This window comes from Bactrocera dorsalis, chromosome 6 (assembly GCF_023373825.1).
Source record: "Bactrocera dorsalis isolate Fly_Bdor chromosome 6, ASM2337382v1, whole genome shotgun sequence".
Classification (NCBI taxonomy): Eukaryota; Metazoa; Arthropoda; class Insecta; order Diptera; family Tephritidae; genus Bactrocera; species Bactrocera dorsalis.
Genome location: NC_064308.1, coordinates 18268298 through 18293225, shown reverse-complemented (window position 1 = coordinate 18293225; position 24928 = coordinate 18268298). Strand labels below are relative to the sequence as shown.

At 36.5% G+C, this 24928-nt stretch overlaps 1 protein-coding gene and 1 long non-coding RNA gene across 2 annotated transcripts in view; one reads left to right on the top strand and one right to left on the bottom strand.

The window, feature by feature from the left end:
- LOC125779266 (uncharacterized) overlaps window positions 1–24928 on the top strand; it is a 124274-nt gene that overhangs the window by 32973 nt on the left and 66373 nt on the right. The window lies entirely within an intron of this gene.
- On the bottom strand, window positions 1664–16640 carry LOC125779583 (uncharacterized). The gene is made up of 6 exons (XR_007423357.1): window positions 13954–16640; window positions 13729–13869; window positions 13513–13670; window positions 13263–13398; window positions 12518–13197; window positions 1664–1795 (listed from the first exon to the last, which is right to left on the bottom strand). It is a non-coding gene; the product is annotated as an uncharacterized LOC125779583 (long non-coding RNA).

Below are 24928 nucleotides of genomic sequence, written 5' to 3'. Positions count from 1 at the left end.
CCCAAAGGTTTTACGAAAAATTGCAGCAAAATATACCGGCACTTCAATCTGTCTTTTGCGTAGCTATGAAAAGCAAAATGAGGTATCTCAAAGCGTCGTACGTTGCCGCGGCAGCCTGGAAAAACAAAACTGGGTCTGGACTACTCGCTAATGGTGACGAGTCAAGCGTATCAGCGCATGTCAACAAAACTTGTCCCAACTTTAACTTAATGGAAGTTATCTTCGGGCAACGCAAAAATGTAAATCCCGGAGTAATTTTTGAAAGCACTGACAGCATTGAGGTACTGACTGATTCCCCTTGTGCTGATAGTTCGTTAAACGATACCATCGATTCCTACGACTTGTGTGCGCTCGATTGTGAGGATTTAGTTGACCCAGCGATTGCAATGCCGCCGCCGCGGGAACTTCTACACCACAAAGTTCGTTGGACTTTAGAAGTTCAACAAAAAAACCAAAAAGAAAGGGTGAAGGCCCGTTTAATAAATTGATTTTTATTCAGGAGAAAAGGTTGGAATTAGAAGTTAAGAAAATAGAATTAGAAAAAGAAAAGAATGAGGTAGACTTGAAAAGAATTGAAACTGAATCAGAAAAAGAAACCAAACTGGAAATTGAGAAACTGAAACTTGCTAGTGAAGAACGCATTAAAATGTTTAAAATAGAGTTAAAGTTAAAATCAAAATAAATGTGAAACTTTAAGAGATTTCACATGGTACTTTTTTCGCAAATTTAAAAGATCTCATAGCAAAATACATATACATATTTGAATGTTACTAAATGTTAATAGGCACAGAAGCACTTTTTATTTTTCTTGTAAATAAAAGCATATATTATTGGCTTTTAAAGATATGTAAACATGAGTTTCAATACTTTATTTTTAAGTTTCCATTAGTGATAACAATGAAAGGCGCTTAGATGCACCTTCAACTGTTGGTAAGTTTTGATCCCCAGGCTCGTCGGCTTCACTGTTTTCACTAATGCTTTCTTCGTCAACATCAAAACTACCGTCGTTTTCTTTTAATAACGGGTGATTTTTTTGAGGTTAGGATTTTCATGCATTAGTATTTGACAGATCACGTGGGATTTCAGACATGGTGTCAAAGAGAAAGATGCTCAGTATGCTTTGACATTTCATCATGAATAGACTTACTAACGAGCAACGCTTGCAAATCATTGAATTTTGTTACCAAAATCAGTGTTCGGTTCGAAATGTGTTTATCGACAAATTTTGTTCAGCGATGAGGCTCATTTCTGGTTGAATGGCTACGTAAATAAGCAAAATTGCCGCATTTGGGGTGAAGAGCAACCAGAAGCCGTTCAAGAACTGCCCATGCATCCCGAAAAATGCACTGTTTGGTGTGGTTTGTACGCTGGTGGAATCATTGGACCGTATTTTTTCAAAGATGCTGTTGGACGCAACGTTACGGTGAATGGCGATCGCTATCGTTCGATGCTAACAAACTTTTTGTTGCCAAAAATGGAAGAACTGAACTTGGTTGACATGTGGTTTCAACAAGATGGCGCTACATGCCACACAGCTCGCGATTCTATGGCCATTTTGAGGGAAAACTTCGGACAACAATTCATCTCAAGAAATGGACCCGTAAGTTGGCCACCAAGATCATGCGATTTAACGCCTTTAGACTATTTTTTGTGGGGCTACGTCAAGTCTAAAGTCTACAGAAATAAGCCAGCAACTATTCCAGCTTTGGAAGACAACATTTCCGAAGAAATTCGGGCTATTCCGGCCGAAATGCTCGAAAAAGTTGCCCAAAATTGGACTTTCCGAATGGACCACCTAAGACGCAGCCGCGGTCAACATTTAAATGAAATTATCTTCAAAAAGTAAATGTCATGAACCAATCTAACGTTTCAAATAAAGAACCGATGAGATTTTGCAAACTTTATGCGTTTTTTTTTTTAAAAAAAGTTATCAAGCTCTTAAAAAATCAGCCTTTATAATACTGTGCAATATCGCACAAACTAATATCCACCGGCATGCAAACTTTGCCGAATTATCACTCTTTATTTGAATTTTGAGTTCTTTCAAGCTATTAAAAATTATTTCAATAAACCAAAGCAATGCTCAATTCTTATTCGGTACTGGCTGAACGTTCTGTTGAACAGAATTCGTTGATTCAAGGTGCCTTCCGTTGCGTTTATTCTAAAAGGAGTAATAAGGCTCGAAGTTAATTTATATGCACTGTCTGCAGCTAACCACTCTGATCCTGTTAGCATTTCAGTGGCGTTTGTGGACAGCTCGCAATTGTTGTATATCCTAGCGTCGTGAACACTACCGGGATACCCCAATACCATATGACGAATTACTAGTTTGTGGTCACACACACATTGAGCCTTAAGTGAATATATATGCTTGCAAGAAAAATATGCTTCACAATCTACAGTGGGTTTTTCCGCCAATTTTATCTCCGTTCCATCTACGTAGCCAGCACAATGTGGTAGTTCACTGAGTGTTTGAACAACTAAAGCTAAAGATACATATGTAAATAGCTCACCTGTATTACTCCACCATCGCTAATACCAAACAAACTAGCAATTATAGTAATTGTTGCTCCTTCTCCACATGAACCCAGTCGGTACATTACTACAGCCAATTGAATTTGGATAGGGAACTGTTTACATGAACGTGGACCATTGAATATTTCGTCATCCTTTATCAGATCAATGATAAAATCAAATGTGGTTTTGCTGGCTCGCTCCAGATTGCTTCATTGCAGTTTACATATCTGCCCATTTGAAATTTGCTAATTTCATCTCCTTTAACGCCAATAACCGCCATATCGCTTCCTTTGGTGACATATTTGCAAACATACTTAATTGATTTTATTGAACTGCAATACTCAACATTTATATGTGTTTTGAATGCCTTAGACAAAATTGGCGAATACGGAACGATCCATGTGTTATCAACCACGAAATTCTTTCCTTTCAATTGAGTGATGAATGTTCTGCCATTGTCAGCGGGTGAGCGACGCCGATAGAGAAGGTATCCGTCGTTTCCAGTTTGAGTTTCCGAAATAAAAGCACGGGGACAGCGTTTTTTGCATTTACTGTCCGACATACAAACCGAAGATGGATCGTGTTCTCCGCATGGCTCATGAACCATATTGGCCATCACCACTTCGTGCAACTCTGGATCTATTTCGACATCAGGAATTTCGGCGGAAATTATGTCATCAATTTGGTCAGGTGTAATTTTCTCCACCATCCAAAGAAGAATGTGTGCGTGGAGCAAACCTCTCTTCTGCCACTCCAATGAGTACATTCAGCATCGAACAGTGCCATATACACGTTGTTTCGTAATAAAGTCCATCAAACATCTGAGTTTTTGTTTAAACACGCGTGCTGTAACATCGTGGCGATCGCTTGGTGATTGACCGGGATGCAATAGATTCGTAATATCTGGCCATTTTGGATTTGTAAATGTAACAAACAAATCCGGCCGTCCATAATTGCGCACGTAAGTCATCGCATCCTGGGAGTACTCATGCATGTGTCTAGGACTGCCAATGTATGTCGATGGCAAAATATAGAGTCGCCCAATATTTGTAAAATCCGCATCACCATTCATTGCATCTCTTAAGTGAATATACTCTTCAGATCGCAACTTCGACTGATTGTATTGCATGTAATTAAGTCGTTCTGTCTCAACTTTAACATACATGTCAACTGCATACTGTTGAAATAACCGTCCATATCTCAGTAAATGGTCGTCATAGTTTTAGCGAATCATCATTCGATATGCGTAAAACTTCAATGAACTGACTGACTTTTTTATTTGTCTCGACACCTAAAAGCTTAAATTACCTATATGAAGTAGCAAACAAATTTTTTTTTTACTAACCATTCACCGGATTTATCATCTTATATCCTAAGTGATATCCGTCTTCTCTACGGCAGAACATGAGCGGATATTGCATTGCGTCGTAAGACCGATGTGTCTCACTTATCCGTTTTAGTGCGTTTAGATTTCTACGTTTGATAACAATATTACGCGACTGCAAATTTTCTCCAACAACAACAACTGATATTTCGCTAACTGTAGGTGCATTATATTGTCTTTCATGTGTCCCTGTTGGTCGTTTGTCCGCTTGTATGATTATACTATGATCATCTGTTGGCATACGTTCCAACGAAATCGTAAACAGTTTATTGAGGTCATTGTGTTCGTGTAACATTTGCTGCAATTGTTCGATTATTTCTTTTTTCGTTGTATTGAAGATAGCACAACGCCGATTTACTTCATCATGTTAATCTCCCAGAAAGTAAATTTGGAGATATTTGTGTTCTTGATCTGGATGCGGCAACAGCGATCCAGCGAAATGAAACATTTGCCCATGAACGTGTATAATTGGAGGAAAGCTCTGTAGTTTCTGTCGAATATTGTTTGGCAAAAATACCTTAAACGTTGGATTGTAGTTTTGTTCATTTACAATTTCACCGCCAAGCGACGTCATTTGAAAACAATCGTTGTACATTTTAGTGCGCTTTAAGAAATAGCTCGAGTGAGGAGATTCACCGTAAAGCAGCTGGAACAATGGCTGTGGTGGTGGAAGCAATTCTGGCAACGGTTCATTTTTAAATTTGACTGCATTGAAATATTGACAAACTACTGACATCTGACCGATTTGAACAGATGCGCTATATTGAATGTTTGGATCATATCGAAAACCTGCCCGTTCAAAGTTCACAAAAGAAAGATGTTGCCGCTGTTGTCGTCGAATAATCGCATGTTGTGATCTTACTTCATCACTTTGGCGAGCACGAACTTCCCTTCTTCTCGATCGTTGTTGCTGATTGTGAACTTCCCTTCTTCTCAATCGTTCTTGCTGATTGTATGTTTGGTTGACATCTTCTAACTGGTGCGTGCTACTCTCCAGCAGTCTATTTCGTGGTGATACCCTCTCAATAACACTTTCACTTTGACGTGCTCTGCTATTTCGTGTTCTCCTTGCGGCCTGGGAACTCCGAGAAGTGTTACCATACGTACTGATTCTTGACATCGTAACAAATATCTAATTGGAAATGATCATTCATTTGCATAAAGTTCATATAAGGTTTTACGGACCAATAACTTACCTTTGAAAACTCCAAAAATGAATGAATTAAACTAAGGATGCAGATCAATTGAATGATAAATTCCAATGTACATAAATCGGTATTCGCCAACATGCTAAATCACTTTCACTAAATAACTCACTTTTTAAAACAAAATATATCAATATATCAGTAAAGCAAGGCGCATTTTTATTGACCTCTAAATTTTGCGTGTTCGATTGCAAAGCAAAATTGACGTTTAATTTAATTTGTGTTTGTTTCATAAAACTGCCATTTCCATAAACCAAAAATAGCACGTAACACAACCAAAATTACCATATAACCGCTGCAGCAAGAACAATTGGATTAACAACCAAAATAATTAAAGATTGTAAGGGAGGTACCACGTCCCCTTTTTCGATAACACCAAGCTTTATGGGTGAGAATGGTGTTGTTTCCTATAGCTCTATACCAATTTTCATGTTCCTACCTTAAACACTTTTGAAGATATTCACCTTGAAAAGTTCAGTTTGTATGTGAGGTGCCACGCCCCCTTTTCCGATTATCCCTTCTTTTATGTGTAAGAAGGCTTTTGATACCATATAGGTCTATACCAATTTTCAGGTCCTTACCTTGAACCCTTTCACAGATATTCTGCTTAAAAAATTTAGTTTGTATGGGAGGCACCACGCCCCCTTATTCGATAGCCCCCGGTTTTATAGGTGAGAGTGGTGTTGTTATCCTGTAGCTCTGTACCAATTTTCATGTTCCTACCTTAAACACTTTTGAGGATATTCGACTTGAAAAATTCAATTTGTATGGGAGGTGCCACGCCCCCTTAATATTTTATTCTGATTTTAAGACATGACCTGCGCGTGGTAATAACAAACAAATCCCCCAAAGGAAGTATTTCATTTGGTTCAGCCGTTTTCGAGTTTTAGCGTTACAACTATTCACCATTTCATTTTTATATATATAGATAAACCATGAAAATTTGCCAACAACTTTAAAGCAAGCACAGAAGAAAATGTTAACATTTCATAATAGACATAGATCAGATAAGCAATATCATCCTGGACAAATCATTTACGAGAAAATAATAGGAGAGAGAAATAAATTAGAACCTAGATATAAAAAACAGCAAGTTAAGGAAAATTTAGAGAATAAAATAATAATTAATAATAGAAATAGAATTATTCATAAAGATAATATAAAATCATAATTTTATAGGTTTCCAATATGATCATTTTAATCTTGACTGCATTAATCAGCTCAGCATCCGCTGATGTTATAGACTATACTCGACAAGACTACGTACTTATCGAAAATGGAGATGTTTCCATTTATGAAGAATACGGAGACCTATTCCACATTACTAATTTATCTTATTTTGAAAATATAATAGCAAACGAAAATAGAAATTTTTACAGTATTAACGAACAAAATCACGACAGCCTAGGAATTATTACACAAGAAACTGAATCTGAAATTTTGATAATTAAAACTTTAATAGAACAATTAAAACAAACCAATTTTCGGCAAAAAAGAGGTATAAATGAATTAGGAACGCTTTGGAAATGGATAGCTGGTACACCAGACCATGATGACATTGTAAAAATTAATAATAAATTGGACGAACTGGTAATAAATAACAATAAGCAATTTACAACAAATTCAGAAATTTTTAAAATAATAACAGAATTAACTGAAACAGTAAATAATATTAAAGGCGATACTGCCAACAGGAAAATAAAAAGAAAACGAAATCAATATGTTATTCATGAACTGCAAAATCTAATAAATACAATAACTTTTGGTAAAATTGGAATTTTAAATCCAACAATTTTACATTATGATGAATTAAAAAACATAACATATTACCAACACGGTATTATGACTATAACAGATTTAATGGACATTTCTAAATTTAAAATAGCCCAAAAAGGAGACATAATTATAATTTATATTAAATATCCTAAAATACAACTAACATGTACTAAGTACAACGATGTAAGAGCCATAGCTCAATTAGATGGTAAGCTTATTATTGACCAGAACATAATATATTGTAAAAATAAGTTTTTTAATATTCAAAATTGTAAGACAGAAATTTCAAAAACCTATTGTAAATTAAATAAGAAAAACACATGTTTGTCAGAAATTTTAAATAAAAAACAAGGAAAATGTAACAAAATAAAAGAAAAAAATTTACAAATTGAAGAAATTAAATCAGGAGCGATATTAGTTTCAGGAAAAAACATTGTAGATAACCAAACATTAAATGGAACATATTTAATAACATTTGAAAATTATACTATAATAAATAATCAATCTTATGAAAACATTGAAGTAAAAATTTGGAATTATTTTAAAAATAACCACATTAATAATTTTGAAATATTAGAATATTTTGAAACAACCAATAAAATGTTAAAATTAGACAATATAAATATTTTAGCAGAACGGAACAAGAACATAATAGTAAATTCATATTTTTGGTATATAATTTTAATCTTGGGAATAATTTTCATAACTTACTTAATACTAAAATTAAAAAAATCTCGCGCAATTCCCAAACCAATCGAAAATGCGAAATTTCAAGAAATCACTTACAATGCTCTTTTAAATCAAATATCTAAATTAACTCAAAATAATAGTGAATCGGGGACGATTCATTTTAGGAAGGGGGGAGTTAACGATAGCCTCCGCATAGAAACCTTAGCACAACTGTAAACAAAATTGAATCTTTGCACTCTGCAATTACACTGCCTCATAAACTAGAAACATAATTCACTTTTCTGATTATTTAAGAATTCGATATGCTTTTTCCGTTCTGAATCCAATAATCCATTATTATCAAAACAATATCGCTCGCCCTCACAAGAAGGCATAACAATAACAATCGTAAAGAAATCAGAACGCGTAACGTTCTGCTGGAATTTGCTGTCACAGCTAAAAATGTAATTAACTCTTTGTTCTGGATTCAATCAAGCTGATGCTTACACTTCAGCTTTAACTTTAAGTAAATAAAACCAAAATGTATATATATTAGTATTTCAGAAATAAAGATTTGATTTGTATCTTGCAATCCACCAAAACTACAAGCGTTTTCATTTGATCCGCGCGTTCGCGGATGTAAAACATATATTTTTTAAAAAATTCCCTTTTGCGGGAACTAATTCGCATGCATATAAGTATACACCTACACAGCTCTTGAAGTAACCAAGGGAGCGTATTTAATCCATTTTCCAGACTTAATGATATGCATATATGTATGTATACAAAAAAAGGTTTTATATACTATTTTAAAATCTGTACCTTAAAACCCGTTTTAACAGCACAACAAAGCGATTACAAACAATATTCCATATATCTAAATATTTATAAACTTGAATAAAATAATTATTTAATGTCTATATGATGAGCTTACCTTTGTGTATTCAAACATAACTATTTAACAAAAACAAAAATTAGCCAAAATTCAAGTATTTACTTGCAATATTTTCCGGCAATACCACTTCTGCTTAATGAAACAGTAAGTAGGATTGCAAAAAACTAAGTAAGCAAAGGCAAACATTAAAATTATAACATATAAGGCAACACAAAAAATATAAAATACATACATATATGCATATTTACCGAGTGTAGATAAATTACATGCATATACCAAATACAAATAAAGTGCATACGTGAGCATCCTGCTCATTATCCACTTCGCTTTCGCACTCTCTTAACAGTGCGAACATACACACATATGTATGAATACATACACTCTATAACGTATATCTGCATGTAATTGTATACCCTACACTGGGTACAAAATTATTAAAAATTTAAAATTTTAATTAATTTTCAAAAAAAAAAAATTATCGCAATTTTTCGTAAATAACTAAACGGAACGGTAAAATAAAACTTACAGAATACGTTTATTGAAACGAATACAAAAAAATCAGTTTCACAAAATATACTTAAGTTTGTGAACACAACCAAAAAAAAATATATATATATACATATATAAATTTGAATACTATACATTCAAACTTACGTACATACAAATCCTTTTAAAGTCCACATTAGCATCTATTCTGCAATACCACTTGTTTTTTAGCAAACAAAAACAAGCAGGATTGCATACAAAAAGCAAATTGACCTCTCTAACGAGCTCTCAATTGCTTACGAAGAAACCATATTCATAAACGCACAAACAATTTGTGCATACTAATCAAAAAAAGCGAATTGATCTCTCTAACAAGCTCTCAATTGCTTAAAAATATAAGAAAAAGCATAATCATAAGCACACAAACAATTCGTGCATACTTATGTAAATAGCGCATTGATCTCTTCAGCGAGCCTCAATTGCACAAAACATAAATACTTTCATAAGCACATACACACAAGTCCAAGTATTAGGGTGTACCTAAATACTAACTTAAGGACGTAAGAAGTGTTTGTAAATTAAAAGTGTGCATATTTGCAAAATTAAAACTAAAATAAAATAATTAAATATTATTATTTTGCAAATAAATAGAAACGGTAATAATAACACGAAACAACATATGTACATATTAGTTGGTTAACAACCTAAACTGAAAATAAAATATTTACCTTAAAAAAAGGTTCAAATCAATTTTCTAATTCAAATCAGTTTACTCTGAGGAAAATTTAATTCGCTTGAGAAATATTTTAATACAATATATTAAAAATGAACAATAACAAAAATCAAAGTACACCTGAAGCTACACGCTCAACACAGGTTGCTAAATTTATTTCAGAAAGTGACAGTTTCAAAAGATACTGCACTAGATTTGCCTCCTCACCGATTCACGAAAACTCGGAATCATTATTAGAAATAAATAGCCAAAATCTTAACAATTTTTGGACTCGTCTCCAAGTGGCTCATGACGCCATACTATATTCTGACGATTCAGACCTGCCACATAATTTTAAATCATCTGCTTACGCCATATACGGAAACTGCTTAGACTAGTATGAAGATACAAAAGCTATGATCTCCGATCAATTAAAGCTCATTAAAGCAATTGCACCTACTCCCCACAGTAGAGTAGAGCTGCCACAAATAGACAATCAAGAGGCAAGTTCCGGCATCCACCTCGAGGTACCGCCATGTGATACAGAAACATTCCACGGAGGTTATGAAGAATGGCCGTCCTTCCGGGACATGTTTACAGCCGTTTATATCAACCATCCAGAATTATCAAAAGCACAAAAATTGTATCACCTACGATACAAGACAAAAGGTCAAGCAGGCATCATAGTAAAACAGTTCGCTCTTAATGACGATAATTTCAATTTGGCTTGGGAAGCTCTAAAATCTAGATACGAAAATAATAGAATACTAAAAAAATACCAAATATTAAACAAAACTAAAGAAGATCAGTATTGTGAGGACTTTTCTAAAGCCATAACTACTCGATCAAATAATGGCCGGTACGTCGTACGACAACCACTAAAGCCACAATTTTGCAATACCCCACATAAAGGTAGAAAAAGCAAGGTCAGATTCCCTCTGAATATATTTTCGTCACCTTTCGACCCCGCAGGATGGCTTTCGCCAATAATGAAAATAAAAAACCATTTCTAAACAACTACTTGCTACTACTTGTCAAATTAGTGCATACGCACATAAATATTATTAATATTTATAATATAATAAAATTATGTACATCTACATTAGCGCTCCTCACATTGGTGATTAATGGGAATCAGCTATAAAAAGAATTAATTAATTATGAAAAATTTTATACTCTACGAATCGAAGCCGTTCTCCATTCACGGCACTCTCGCAAGATCCCTTTAATTTTATAGTCCTAAATCTAGGGCTAAGGAAATACCCATTCTGGCCACATCTGAGCCAGGCATGGAGTAACTAGCGGTTATTTAAATATACCGATGGTATACCGGTTGTTTATAATTTGCCTCTGCTTATAAAGGATAGTGAGGATGAAATAAAAAATTTAAATAACCGCTAGTAAAATAAATAAAAGCAAACATTTTTTTCTATAATAATAAGTCGTCAAAACACGCAAAAAAAAATTACTACCTAAAGCACCACTACTTACATAAAATACAAATGTATACTAAAAGCAAAATCGCTTCTTACAGCTTATATTCTGCAACCTCGGCTACTTCGCCAACAGTAAGCAAATTACATGTATCACCTTATACAAAATACTAGGCAAAATATTCGCCTAGGGGGCCCAGGATGTTTAAATGAATTAAGCATCCCCCCACTTTAACCGGAAAAACTAGCACACACTAGTACTTGACGACACCACACAAGACAACTCACCTCACTTGTACATCCACCCACTCAGCATAAAAGATGGTCTCCTGAGCAGATTCAAAACATTCGTGCCAGCAATTCGACACATACAGTTCGCACATTTACATTTCTTCTTGGAACATTCGCTTATACGCTGCGCCGCGATAGTACCTACGCTCCTCTACGGGTATCCAATCCACCAAACCTGTGCGCGTTAATTCGAGTCGTCCACGATACCTCAAGTCACCGCTCCATCAGCAGCCACCGGGCATTTTCGCATTTCACTCACATAGGTAAATAGAATATAACGCGAGTGTAAGTGACTGAAGGGTATGCCTCCCACTAAGCTGGGCACCCAAATATTCAAATATATTATTTGACTATTCACATTTCTTGTAAGTAACGGGTGATTTTTTTGAGGTTAGGATTTTCATGCATTAGTATTTGACAGATCACGTGGGATTTCAGACATGGTGTCAAAGAGAAAGATGCTCAGTATGCTTTGACATTTCATCATGAATAGACTTACTAACGAGCAACGCTTGCAAATCATTGAATTTTATTACCAAAATCAGTGTTCGGTTCTTTTCTTTTTTATCGACAAATTTTGTTCAGCGATGAGGCTCATTTCTGGTTGAATGGCTACGTAAATAAGCAAAATTGCCGCATTTGGGGGTGAAGAGCAACCAGAAGCCGTTCAAGAACTGCCCATGCATCCCGAAAAATGCACTGTTTGGTGTGGTTTGTACGCTGGTGGAATCATTGGACCGTATTTTTTCAAAGATGCTGTTGGACGCAACGTTACGGTGAATGGCGATCGCTATCGTTCGATGCTAACAAACTTTTTGTTGCCAAAAATGGAAGAACTGAACTTGGTTGACATGTGGTTTCAACAAGATGGCGCTACATGCCACACAGCTCGCGATTCTATGGCCATTTTGAGGGAAAACTTCGGACAACAATTCATCTCAAGAAATGGACCCGTAAGTTGGCCACCAAGATCATGCGATTTAACGCCTTTAGACTATTTTTTGTGGGGGCTACGTCAAGTCTAAAGTCTACAGAAATAAGCCAGCAACTATTCCAGCTTTGGAAGACAACATTTCCGAAGAAATTCGGGCTATTCCGGCGGAAATGCTCGAAAAAGTTGCCCAAAATTGGACTTTCCGAATGGACCACCTAAGACGCAACCGCGGTCAACATTTAAATGAAATTATCTTCAAAAAGTAAATGTCATGAACCAATCTAACGTTTCAAATAAAGAACCGATGAGATTTTGCAAATTTTATGCGTTTTTTTTTTTTTAAAAGTTATCAAGCTCTTAAAAAATCACCCTTTATATCACATTTTTAAATTAAATAGTTACTTCTAATATAATCACTATATACATATATATATAAAACAGGTAATTAAATTTCGTTTTCGTAATTCATATTCTTCAACATTTCTTACATATCACATTTTTAAATTAAAAAAGTTACTTCTAATATCACCATTATATACATATATACAAAAAAACATGAAATTCAATTTTGCTTACTAACTACTTAAAAAAAAAAATAATTTTCTATATAAATTGAACAAAAAATAGCTTTAGTCTATGATTATCACATTGTTAATTAATCTACCCCAAATACCCCAAATAGAAATTGCTGATTTCTTCGAACACTAAAGCCGACACTTTTGCCTCGATATGTACACCATGTCTGGCGGAAGACCGGCTTCCGAAATTTATGTAGCCAAGGAAGCAAAATGTTATGCGGTGGAATTGGTTTTACGCGATCGTGATTCGTCATCATTGTACATATGCTCGCGCCTGTCGTTTCAAGGAATTTCGCGAACGCGTCGCCGTTTTTTTTCTGCGAAAATGGATTGGAAAATAATGAGCAAATTTTTCAAAGCAAAACAAAGAAACAAAATATACCTTTTGTCCACGTCCAGTCGAAGATGTCGGCTGCGATGTCTCCATTGTCGTCGATGATGTTGATGCCTCCAAAGATGGATCAATAATTCTATTGTGTTGGACACTTTTGACCTCCTCGCTTATGCTGCTAATAGTACTGTAAAATGCATTATTAAAAAAATTATTTTCGTTACGTAAGTAAATTATTTTCTTCTTCTTAATTGGCGTAGACACCGCTTATGCGATTATAGCCGAGTCAGGATTTACTTACCGCCTTGAATTTGGAATTTTTTCCATAAACGACATCGCCTCCAGATATCGCCATTTTCTTCGGGTAGTTTGTTGGCCACTCCCGGAAGCGACTTGCTCCATTCTTATATCGTTTGTAACAGTTACGGAGACTCTTCCACCTATTTTTGCATTCTATTTCTGCAAATGAAATAAATATTAGAATTTGATATATCTTATTTATATTTATTTGCCTTACCGCTCAACCTTGTGTTTGTAGAAATTTGTTTCCACGCCATATCTTTTTTTCTTAGATTCTTATAATCTCTGTGCGAGATATCATAAATAAAGGGGCAACTTCGTACTTCTTCGATTAAAATTTCGTCGTCCATATTTATATCTGAAATATAATGTTTTCATTGTATATTAAACCCAATAACATACAATAAATGTAAAAATATTACAAAATTAAAATAATACTTACCGCAAGTAGACCAATTCACTCAAATATCAACATAACAATGGCTGGCATGTACACAAAACAACGCAGCTCTCCATTTTGCATGTACACAATTTCGTTGTGGCCATACTAATACCCTGCACTTCAATGAAATTTTAATATTTTGTTCAAAGTGAAATTTTTTATGCAAAAAATAAGTTAATAGGTAAATTTATTTGTTTTAAATTATCAATTGTTATTATAAATGGTAAAATAGAGCTATTTTATGCTTTTATTTGTAAAAATGACGTCAAGTTTGTAAGAGCTGTAAATAATTTTACATTTTACATATTAGTGGCATCTCTCTTCCTCATCTCTCTATCTTCCATTCTACTGTCAACTTCACTGTCGTCCTACTGTCGTTGGCCAATATAGGAGAATATTGAAGTTAGCGAAAACGACAACCGTCGGCCTACAGTCGTATAGTTGTGTCGTCGTCAAAATAACAGTATCCATAAGAACGTGTGTATTTTAATATTTGACAGATGTCGTTTGTCGTCGGTATTGTATTCAGCACTTAAGGCGGCCAAACTCAACTGTTGCTATGGTCGAATCATTGATTGCTTCGCGCAATGACTCGAAATGGTGAGGTGTGTTGTTGCTTTGGTAGGACGCCTGTTTTGGCGGGAACATCCGGCTGTTACTAATAGGCTAGCCAGTCAAATACGCAGAATCGTGGCCCGAGTCAGCTGGCACGACCTATCTTATGGACGCGCAATGTAACTGAATAGTGAAAAATACTACTCCCTTCTCTCTTTGACGTGGGATGACGTGAGAATCCGCGACATTTGGATTTTGCCGCAGCAAACGTGGCAGCTGATTGCTCTCTCAATGCCAATTGCCAATATCGATATACTGCAGTAATTATCAACTTTTATAATTCAATCTGTTCAATATGTTTGAAATCTTCTTAAAATAACTCAAAATCAGAGTCGAATGCTATTATTTATAAATATATAAACTATTTTTAATAGTTTGTTTTCAGTTTTGATATTTTATATTGTAAAAAATTGTAATTGAAAACAAAGATGTGCTCAAAACTATATATGCTTATTGGGCAATGGCAACATTGTTCAAATGAAATCAAAGCAAAGATGGCTGATTTCTGCGTTTTTACCAAGCTTTTCACTGTGCACACATTTTGCCGATAAGAAAGGAAAAGGAAGGAAGGGAGTAGCGTTTTTGACTGGCTAGCCTTTAAGAGGCCGTTTTGTTGTATTTTTGTGATGCTGGCTAATCAGCGAATGCCACGCACACAGGCCGCGCATCATTTTATAATTGTTGATTTATAATTTTTTATAGGATCTTAACCCTTAGGTAAAACGAAAGATTTGACCTGGTTACTTAAGTTCGTTAACCAGTGTGGTAAACATTATATTTGTCTTGGTTATCTTAACTACTCCCCTTGTTTAGCTCGGAACGTCCACGTTTCGACAAATACTTGGTTTTGCTTCTCTAAAGTACGTAAGCTGTTACTCTCAAATTAGAGGAACTTTACCAAGAATTGTAATATCTTAAAACTAAGTTTACAAATTAATTTCAAATCAAATGTAATAATTCAAAATCAAAGAAAATTAGAGGAACTTTACCAACAATTGTAATATCTTAAAACTAAGTTCACAAATTAATTTCAAATCAAATGTAATAATTCAAAATCAAAGAAAAATGTTACAGCATAAGTTATTTGTCATTCATTTTAATTAGAACCTATTTGTATTGCTTGAACTTGTTTTTAGCTGAATTTCTTCGAAAAACTATCGCAAATTGCTTTTATGGATCTTTTTTCCTTCTATCATAACCGCGGTACCAAGGTCTGCTTCAATAACTTTTTCAGTAAAAATCCTGTCAAATTTATTTCCTAATCGTATGTTTCTTCTCAAAAAAACCTTTTCTCCAACTTTATATGTTTTGGGTATTTTTCCGCATTTAAATCTTTTCAGAGTCTTTTCTTGAGCTTCCACTAATCTTTTCCAAATATCATTTAATTTCTCAGGAGGGTAGTTATGAAACACATCAATGGGTTTGGCGTTTGTGACCGAATGAATACTGTTATTATATTTGTAGGTTGCTAATAAAACAAGATCAATAATTTCACATATTTGCTGCTGTTTTTTAATGCAACGTGCTATTTCGAGCAATGTTGAGTGAAACCTTTCGACTTGGCCATTGCTTTCGCTGTGAAGCGTAGGTATGAAGAATTGTTCAATTGAGAAGTGATCTCTTAGCAACGTTTTTATTAGGTTGGATTGAAAAGCTCCTTCCTTATCTGATACAATAATTTTCGTGTTATTAAATATAAGTAAAATCTCCATAACGGTTGACGTTGATATTTATTTTCCAGGCAAATCTTACAATTTGCGATTAAATTTTTTAACATTTTCTTCAAACCTGGAAAATAATATTCTTTAGAAATTTGACGAACATTTTCGGATAAGCACCGGTGGGCCCGATTATGTTCTGTAGCAACTGTTTCTACTTGGTCATCTTTGTTAATAAGATCGAATACGAGTAATTCCGTGTGAACAAATTTTACACCTGGAAATTCAGACAATATGCGACCCCGTATTTGCCCTAAAGTGGAAAGATAGCAGTGAATTCCGTTTGCAGCATTATAATTAATTGTGGATTTTAGAGAGCAAATAAACTTTTCGACAGTATCGAAAAATATGGTGTGCCGAATAAATTTTTGAAACAACATGTTTGTTTTTTATCGAAAATGCTGGATGTGGTAAGAATAAGTTGATTTTTAAATTGGTTAAGAGGGTGCTTTATAGTTTTTATAATATCACTTGATGACTCATCACTGTGAACAGTTCCACCTGAAGCAGAATCTTCCAGATTGTTAACGAACTGCCTAGAAAGAGCATCGGCTACCTTATTTTCTTTTCCAGGCTTATAGTAAATGTTTTGGGAAAATTCCTCTACGAATGCGCCATCTCTTCATTTTGCTATTCGGATTTTTTTCTGATATGGAGAAAATGAGGGGTTGATGGTCAGTGAAAATATTAATACTTCTTATTCCATAAAGATAATTGGCGTAGACACCGCTTACGCGATTATAGCCGAGTTAACAACCGCGCGCCAGTCGTTTCTTCTTCTCGCTGCGTGGCGCCAATTGGATATTCCAAGCGAAGCCAGGTTCTTCTCCATTAAGTCCTTCCAACGGAGTGGAGCTCTTCCGCTTCCTCTGCTTCCCCCGGCGGGTACTGCGTCGAATACTTTCACAGCTGGAGTGTTTTCGACCATCCGTACAACATGACCTAGCCAGCGTAGCCGCTGTCTTTTAATTCGCTGAACTATGTCAATGTCGTCGTATATCTCGTACAGCTCATCGTTCCATCGAATGCGATATTCGCCGTGACCAACGCGCAAAGGACCATAAATCTTTCGCAGAACTTTTCTCCCGAAAACTCGCGTTGTTGACATCGTCCAAGCCTCTGCACCACATAGCAGGACGGGAATTATGAGTGACTTATAGAGTTTGGTTTTTGGTTTTCGAGAGAGGACTTTGCTTCTCAATTGCCTACTTAGTCCGAATTAGCACCTGCTAAAGAGTTATCCTGATTGTGGGGTCTCCTTTTTTATGGATTGGGCAGAGCACACTTAGATTCCAATCGTTGAGCATGCTTTCGTCCGACCATATTTTACAAAGAAGCTGATGCATGCTCCTTATCAGTTCTTCGCCACCGTGTTTGAATAGCTCGGCCGGCAATCCGTCGGCCCCTGCCGCTTTGTTGTTCTTCAGGCGGGCAATTGCTATTCGAACTTCTTCATGGCCGGGCAATGGAACGTCTGCTCCATCGTCATCGATTGGGGAATCGGGTTCGCCTTCTCCTGTTGTTATGCGTTCACTGCCATTCAGCAGGCTGGAGAAGTGTTCCCTCCATAATTTAAGTATGCTCTGGGCATCAGTGGCTAGATCACCTTTGGGGGTTCTACAGGAATATGCTCCGGTCTTGAAACCTTCTGTAAGCCGCCGCATTTTTTCGTAGAATTTTCGAGTGTTACCCCTGTCGGCCAGCTTATCAAGCTCTTCGTACTCACGCATTTCGGCCTCTTTCTTTTGTCTGCAAATGCGTCTCGCTTCCCTCTTCAACTCTCGGTATCTATCCCATCCCGCACGTGTTGTGGTCGATCGTAATGTTGCGAGGTAGGCAGCCTGTTTTCTCTCCGCTGCTACACGGCACTCATCGTACCAGCTGTTCTTTTGCACTTTCCGAAAACCAATGGTTTCGGTTGCAGCTGTACGTAAGGAGTTTGAAATGCCGTCCCACAGTTCCCTTATAACGAGTTGTTGACGAGTGCTCTCAGAGAGCAGGAGTGCAAGCCGAGTAGAGAATCGTTCGGCTGTTTGTTGTGATTGCAGCAACAAGATAGTGGTCCGAGTCGATGTTAGGACCTCGGAGCGCACGCACATCTAAAACACTGGAGACGTGTCTTGCGTCTATCACAACATGATCGATTTGGTTGGTAGTTTTTCGATCCGGAGACAGCCAGGTAGCTTGATGAATCTTCTTATGCTGATATCTAGTAATACAGATAACCATATTTCTGGCCCCGGCGAAGTCGATCAGCCTCAACCCATTTGGGGATGTTTCCTCGTGGAGGCTGAATTTACCGACCGTAGTGCCAAAGATACCTTCTTTGCCCACCCTGGCGTTGAAGTCGCCAAGCACGATTTTTACATCGTGGCGGGGGCATCTCACATAAGTGCGCTCCAAGCACTCATAAAAAGCATCTTTGGTCACATTGTCCTTCTCTTCCGTCGGGGCGTGGGCGCAAATCAGCGATATGTCGAAGAACCTCGCTTGATGCGGATTGTGGCTAGACGTTCATTCACCGCAGTGAATGATAGTACTCGGCGACGGAGTCTCTCTCCCACCACGAATCCCACACCAAACCTGCGCTCCTTTATATGGCCACTGTAGTAAATGTCACAAGGACCTACTCGTCTCTGTCCTTGTCCCGTCCATCGCATTTCTTGGACGGCGGTGATGTCAGCCTTTGTTTTCACGAGGACATCAACCAGCTGGGCAGCTGCATCTTCCCAATTAAGGGACCGGACATTCCAGGTGCATGCCCTCAATTCGTAGTCCTTATTTCGTTTGCCATGGTCGTCATCAAAATTGGGTCTCTCATCCGACACTTTTTCAATTTTTCTAGCTTGCTTAAGATTTTTATCAATACTATTTAAGTGCGAATATTCATCGGGGGAATAAATTATTATGTCGTCGATATAGACATGACAACATTTTCCGATATCTTCGCGTAAAACGTCATCGATAGCTCTTTGAAAGATGCTAGGCGCGTTCTTTAATCCAAATGGTAGCCTACAAAATTCGTAATTTCCGTTGTTTATGCTAAACGCGGTTTTTTCCTATCTTCCTCGCTCAAAACGATTTGATGGAAACCAGATTTTAAATCTATGGTGGTAAAGTAGTAAAGATTTTCCTAGGTTGGCTAAAATTACAGTTATATCTGGTATTGGGTGCCGATCGGAAATGGTTTTTTCATTAATTTTTCTGTAGTCAATAACTAAATAACTATAATAAACCTTTCTTAGATACTACGTGAACTGGTGAATTATATGGAGAACAAGATTCTCTTATTATACCATCTCTGAGGTAATTTCGCTATTGATAAACGGCGCTACCGAAACCGGATACGGGTAGCTTTTGGTATAAATTGGGTCGTTTGTTTGAGTACGAATATTTGCCTTGACTTTAGTATTAAATGGCAATTTTCTATTTGAATCGGCAAAAGCATTTAGCTATATTTCTGTTGATCATCTCACGAAACTGTGAGTTAATGTGAGATGGAACAGAGTTTTCTTCAATTGTTATTAAATTGCTCTGGTTGCATGAGAGGTGTTTAAGTTTGGTTTGACCATTACGGTAAAACAAATATCCTCTTTCCGTATCGATATTTGCTTCAATTTCCTTGAGGAAGTCATATCCGATGATACCATCAAACGTACTTAGATTTGGAAGTACTTAAGTAAAATGTCGAGGTATGGTCAAGAACGTTCAAAAGACATTTTTTATTTATTAAATTTATACCATTGATTGATCTTAATTTGAAAGGTTTGACGACATTTTTTATACTCTGGAGAATGGGAAGATTTTTAATATAGTTCTTAGAAGTGCCTGTATCGATTAGAATGCGCAGCTTCTGACCATTCTTAGAAGTTTTAGATAAAAAGGGCAGGAGCAATTTTAGTTTAAATAGTTGACTTCTTCAGTTTGTTCAATTGGAGTATCAGATTGGAAATAATTATAGGTATCCTGACTGTTTTGATAGTATTCGTCATAATTTCTAGAATTGTAGTCTTGGGGATAATCATCGTCGTATGTTTTATATTCGGGTTCATCATTGAAATTCACCTTTTGAGACATATAGTTAATTCTTTGCATTTTATTAAACGGAGTTTGATTAAAAGCGGATTGTTCGCATGATCGCTTAAATACTACAGGTTTATTAGGGGGAGGATATTGTTGCTGGATGTTTTTTCTTAGGTTATGAAATTGATTACCGCGTTGTTCTTCCCTTTGATTGAAGTTATATGAATTTTGAGGTGAAAAACGTTTTTGATAATATGAGGTCGTGTGGTTGATTTCCATAGGTGATGGTCTGTCATTTTGGGAATTGAGCATACCTGATTGACCCTGTCGCTGACTCGACTGAAAATGAGGCATTACTTTCATCGAGCTACCTGCAGCGAAAGCTCTTGAGCTATTGCAAGTGCAGATGGGAGGTCACGTGGCCTCGCCGAAAATAATATGTCACACATTGGACGCCGAAGTCCAGAAATGATAACCCGTAATGCATTTTCTCTTCCTCTTTCGTTCATAGCAGCAATGGTTTCGCTATTACCGCTACAACATATAATTTGCTTATTTATTATAAGCGTTAATTGTTTATCGACTCTATCATAATAGTCAAAAATAGAAAGATTTCCTTGTCTTAACACGCTTAGTTCATTCTCTAACACGGAATACGCTAAATCTAATCTGGAAATTATTGCTTTAAAGTTAAGGATTGTACTCGTATTAAATGATGAAAGGGTAGAATTAGTAGATTCGGTAATTTTATTCCGAAAAATCCCCATAACAATATAATATTTTTCCGAACCTTCCTTATAGTATTCCATTGCGAAATGTGCAGCGGTCCGCCAAGCTGGATATGAAGCAGAATCTCCTTTGAATTCAGGTAGGGATTTTATTAAATCCAAACTTGCGCTATTATCCAAAATAAGGGTATTGATAGATACTGGCGTGTAAGTCTGAGCAGTGGGAGGAGCTAATCGATTTAACGCTAAAGTGACTTGGCTTATCTGCTCAGCAAATGCTTGTCTAGTGCGCTCAGTAGCCACATTTACTATTTCAAGCACCTGCTCCCTACTTATACTCATATTGGTATTAAAGCAAATGGATATTTCGTATGAAAAATATCTAATTATTAATTTCTGAACAAAATTACTTGCGAAAAATTGTAGTTTTTGGTAAAAATATGTAGATATTATTTTTTTTTATTTGCGGTTGGAGAAAGCGGCCGTTTCAAAGAAAAAAACGATTCACTGGATTGGAAAATAAAGCAAAGACTTAAAAAAATGACACAATTTCAACTAAAAACAGCCTTCCACCACGTGCAATTTATCATACTAACCTCTCAGAACAAAAAGCAAGTTTAATAAACAGGTTTTTCTTTTTATTATTTTATATCGAAATATTTATTTTTAAGGAGGCAATATTCTCTTTTCTCAAATTTTTTTATTTATTTTTATTTTATAAATTATTTGTACAATACTTTATATTCTACAAATAAATATCTAGCAGCACTGGCAGCAGAGGCCTTCGGCTGTCTGTTATGCTATATACATCTGTATGTTAAATGTAATATTAAAACAGAAGTGAAAGGATAGATTAGTACTTAGGAAGTAGGGTAAGTGAGTTAATTAATTATATTTATATTCGTCGAAGTAGATCTGTTTCCTTAAGAAAATTATAAATCATATTCACATTTTTAGCGGTGGGCTCATTCAGAAGTTGGAATGGAATTTAAATCTCATGTCTAATTGTTGCGGTAATAGGGCAAGCGGTTAATATGTGTTCTATCGTTGCGTTTTCGTCGCAGAATGGGCAGTTTCCATGAGGGGCACGTTGCAATAAATAAGCGTGTGTAATTATGGTATGTCCCAGACGTAAGCGGGTAAATGGCTTGATGGCGCGTAAGGTGATATCGGCAGTGTAGGTCGGCTTAATTCTGAACGGGTTGATTTTCGAATAGTGATGAATATATCCACTCCAATTATCTTTTGCTGATTTTTTCCTTAGGCGTGTAATCTCAGTTATAATGTCTTGTTTTGTGAAATAACCAAAAGTTATGGTTGGTGTATTTGCTGCATTTTTCGCAGCTGCGTCTGCTTTTTCATTACCAGATATCCCTGTGTGCCCCGGGATCCACATCAGTTTCAGTTTGTTTGGATATTTTAAAAGATTGTTGCGTATGGCGACTATTTCATTTTGTGTGTTTTCCGGCGATTCTATGGCTTCGATGCAAGATTTGCTATCGGTGCATACGATATACTTTCCCCTGGTGTGATTTACATAAGAAACTGCTTCTAGTAAAGCGACGACTTCGGCCGTAAATGATGAACATATTGTGTGGAGAGTGCCGTGTCGAATCAAGTCACCATTTTCTTTTGTGACTGCGAACGTTGAGCTGTTTGCTGTTTTTGAGCCGTCGGTGTATATAAGGTTCCAACCGTAACTGGAGTATTTGGACTTCTCCGAAGCGAAGAGTTGCCTGTATTTTTCGCTTGAGGTCTTATCCTTCGGCAGTTGCAGGGTCTTAATAGCAAAGGAAGAATTTTTTATCATCCATTGTGGACGAGTTTCATTATAGTTGGCAGGCCAGTTTCAGCAAAGAGATTCTTTAGTGGTATTGTTGGAAATGCTCTAATGCTTCTGCGCATGGCCACATGGTAAGGGGGGGAGAGTATTTTCATTGTAGAAGCCGGGCAGTTGCCGTAGATAGGTAGAGCGTAGTCGATCTTGGAGATCACTAGAGCCTTGGTGACGTTGATAAGTGTTAATGGATGAATTAAACTTTTTTTCGACGTTAGATATTTGATTATATTTAGTCGCGTTAAGAGGCAGTCCTTAATATGCTTACAATGGGCCTTAAAGCTATATTTAGAGTCTAGTACTAACCCTAAGATTTTAAGTTCATTTACCATACTAATGTTAATATTGTTAGAATAGGTTAGTAAACCTGAGCATGTTCGTTTTTTACAAATGTGTAATGTTTTTGATTTTTCGTAAGAGATGGTAGTTCCTGATGATAGGGACCATGTCGAAATTTCGGATAAGATATTCTCAAACAGTTGGGCTGTATTGGTGAGGTTTGCATTCTTTGTGTAGAAAATTACATCGTCAGCATAAAGCTGGCACTCGATGCCGCGATGGTTGTTGTAAGTGAGTTGAGTAATCTCTTCGAAAGCTATTATAAAAAGGAAGGCGGATAATGGAGACCCTTGCGGGGTTCCGTTGTCAAGTGAAGCTATAGAGGATAAGAAACCATTTATTTTTACTTTGCATTGCCTGTGACTGAGGAAGTTCTTGATAAATTTCTTGATTTTAGGGCCTAGTTTCCACTTATCTAATTGTCTCAGAACGATATGGGCACCAACACGGTCGAATGCTTTCTGAAAATCAATTGTTATAATTGAGACATGGTTCTTAGAGGAAAGAGCGCTTGATATAAAGTGATCTAGGTACAAAAGAGCATCGATGGTGCCATAATTCTTTCTGTATGCGGTTTGGTTGGGGCTTATGAGTTTTCTTTTGTTGCCATACCACATCAGCCGGTTAACTATAACTTTTTCAAGAAGTTTTCCCAAACAGGGTAAGAGCGATATCGGCCTATAGTTGTTGACATCAAGCGCTGACTTATTGGGCTTCAGGATAGGAACTATACACGAAGTTTTCCAGGCATGAGGATAGCATCCGCTTTCAAATATATTATTATAGAGGTTGAGTAAACGATGCTTAGCCTGGATAGGCAAGTTTTGAATGATTGGATAGGTAATTTTGTCAAGACCAGGGGTTTTGCCTTTAACGGACGAAAGGGCGAATTCGAGTTCGGTTAGTAGAATTTCCGACTCTAGTTGCTTAGCGGGAGGCGATAAACGGTACAAAATAAGTGGTTCAATACTTATTCGTTGAGATTTTAGGTTGCGGAACGTGTCTGAGAAGCTTGCATCGGAAGAAGAGAGTGACAGGAAAGAAGCAAAATGGTTGGCAATATCTACTGGAGCCGTTAATGGATCGCTTTGTGTTTGAATGTAGGAAAATAGAGGCTGTTTAGGAGATCCGGTTAGCATTTTGATATCATCCCATATATTCTTTTGGCTAGTGCGGGGGTTTATGGTCTCAGTGAGTTCTTCAAACTTTTTCTTTTTATAATGTTTGGCAGAACGTCGGAATAACGCATTTGCCTTTTTGTAAAGGAGCAGGTTTTCAGCTGAGCGTGTTCGCTTGTATTCGTACCATAAATTCTGCTTGGTGAGCCGTAGTCTGGACAAGTCAGCGTTCCACCAAGGAATATTTTTCCTACTTTTATTGGGAAGCGTTCGAGGGATGGAAAAGTGAGAAGCAGTACGTATGATTCTCGAAATTTTGGCAGACTCCTGGTTCGAGTTGGAGGAAACTTGCGTGGTCTCACAAAGATTGTTGCATATTTGTCTGAACTTTTTCCAATCAGCCTCATCAGTTTTGAATTTAGATGAAAATTTAAAAGTACTTGTATTTTGATTGTTGCGCGGATTTGTTTGTATGAATATAGGGAAGTGGTCGCTGCCAAACAAAGAATTTAGAACTTGCCATGTGCATTGGGGCGCTATATTAGTAGAGCAAAACGTGACATCAATATTGGAGAAGGTGTTGTGGGTGGAGAAATG